Source organism: Corvus brachyrhynchos, unplaced genomic scaffold (assembly GCF_000691975.1).
Source record: "Corvus brachyrhynchos isolate BGI_N302 unplaced genomic scaffold, ASM69197v1 scaffold83, whole genome shotgun sequence".
NCBI classification, from domain to species: Eukaryota; Metazoa; Chordata; class Aves; order Passeriformes; family Corvidae; genus Corvus; species Corvus brachyrhynchos.
The window spans coordinates 1,336,491-1,338,779 of record NW_008238464.1 but is presented as its reverse complement, the minus strand read 5'-3'; positions in this window follow the sequence as shown (position 1 = coordinate 1,338,779).

Here is a 2,289-nt window from a genome sequence, read left to right as displayed (position 1 = left end):
CTCAAGAGGGGTGTTCCTGGCAGTAATGATCAGTGTGGAAATCCTTAAAATTACAGACAAAATGACTAAACTTGGTAACATGAGTAGTAGGGAAGTAGTAGGGCCTGAACAGGAAGGCCCTTAAGCTGGAGTGGGAGCTCTGTGATGTCCCCATAAAGATGATTTTTACTGCAAAACATGATGGTGGGTGATGAGAGGGACATGCAACACATTGGAAGGCTTTGGAAATGTGATACTGTCATTTGTTTGCGCTGTCAGGCTGACTGGCTTATTTTTCCTCTGGAAAGGATTTGCTAACAACTGTATGTGTGAAAATCCTCCAAACAAAGGCATAGCCCTTTATAGCAGCTGTAGTCGCTACCTGTTGAAATTGGAATTTCTCTCTTACATCTGCTTGAATCTAAAATCTCTTGCTGTTTGACCTCCAGGCTTTAACTGAATTTCCATATTCAGAGCACTAGATATTGGCTTTCAGGTGGAAGTGGAGGCAACTTCTCTCATAAAGAGTCACAGAAAATCTGCGGCTGTCTGCACCTTCACTTTGCTGATAACACAGCTTTTAATATCATGCTCTTAATTAACTTGATACCCTGCTTCCATTTCTTGGTGTCAGAAGAATGCTTGAAGCAAAGTGTGTTTGCTCCTGTCATTGGAGAACAGATTTCAGGCAACGTTGAAAGGAAAGAGGAGGTGTGGGGGAGAAACATTGTTGCAATTTGATAACATATTTAAATAATTAATGTGAGAAGGTGTGTTGTATCGAAACCAACTATCTATATTTTTATAGAAGTCTTAGTTTTTAATTTGTTAATGTAAAATGCAACACTTGAGTTTTGCACAGAGTATCTATTTTTAATGCTGAGTTTTATCCTCTCTAGAACAGGGTATTTGCTTATTCATACCCTCTTGGATCTTATTTTCTTCTTTTCCAACCCATCTTTTTCAGCCACAGTTCAAATGGCTGGCTGAATATATGTTCTTTGGATGCATCAGTATGTAGTTTTGCAAATGACCACCTGTCTTCATACACGTGATGCTGTGATCACAGTTTTCTAAACAGTGCCAGGGATGCTGAATTATGTTTGCAGTATTGCCAAATCACTTTAATCAGTCTTGACTGAAAAAAAAACATGGCATAAATCCCAGATTACTAATGTGCTTCAGTGAGTCATTAGCAGTGGTTTTATAGATGTGATTGTGAACACAAGTGGGCCAGGGCAGGGCAATAGGGGAACTGCTATACTGTAGCTTAGGTAGAGCCATTTTTATGTTTTTGGACATGTAGGAGAAGAAACTTCTCATGTAATTTACTCAACATAGCACTTTGTAGCTGGGATCTGGACTACCATGCTCTCTGCTGAAAACAAGTTATAATTCCATGGGAGCTGTTTTCCTGTTGTTGGACTGGAGCCGAGAGGAGAACAGTGGTTTAGCCCATCATCCTGGTGGGGTGTTAATTGCGCAACCCTATGGTCCCACTAACCCCAGCTGAACAAGCTGGCATCCAGGTTGCCATGGACTGCATGTGCACATACGTTTCAGATGTAGGGGTCAGTGTGGGGGACCATCCTCCCTGTCCCTCCCTTGCCAAGAATAGGAGGGAAAGGGAAAGGGCTGTTTGTGCACTGAGGCAATGCAGGATGCTACCTGCTCCGAGTGGAGAGCCCCTCTCTGCTGCTGACAGCATGAGCAGGCACCAGGGCAGTGTTGGGCCATAGCCACGGGGCACAGCAGAACTGCTTGATACTAAAGCAAAATAAAAATGCTCACCTGGAAGGACTTTCAGATCTGCAGTGTTATCTCCAAAATGAGCGTCTCAGGGGATGTTGTTTTCAGGCTGGCGATTAACTGTGTAAGAGAATTGTCCATTGGAGAAAGGCTTTTGTGCCAGCTCTGATTCTAGCTAGGTCTCCCTTGTGATCTTCAAGGTGTTTGTGAATGTCATCTTTTTCTTTTGGTTGAAAGTTTGAACTGCTGAGAGGTCGTGTTTTGACAGCTCAGAGGAATTAAGTCTTCAATAACATATAAACCTTGAGCAATAGCAGTGTGTTTTCCTTCACACTGCAGGCCTTGAACTGGAAGACCCATTTAATGAAAAAGTTGCCTATAGAGAAAAAAGGCCTCTTTGTTTAGATCACCTTGGTTTCATACCAACATTAGAAAAACAATTTTCAAAGCTCCTGTCAAAAATGTTTCATAAATGTACAGGCTTAACTGTGCAAAATGATTAAACCTTTTCCTTTATTCAGATTAAGACCTTTGTTTGAAGAACGTGAAGCATGTGTCTTC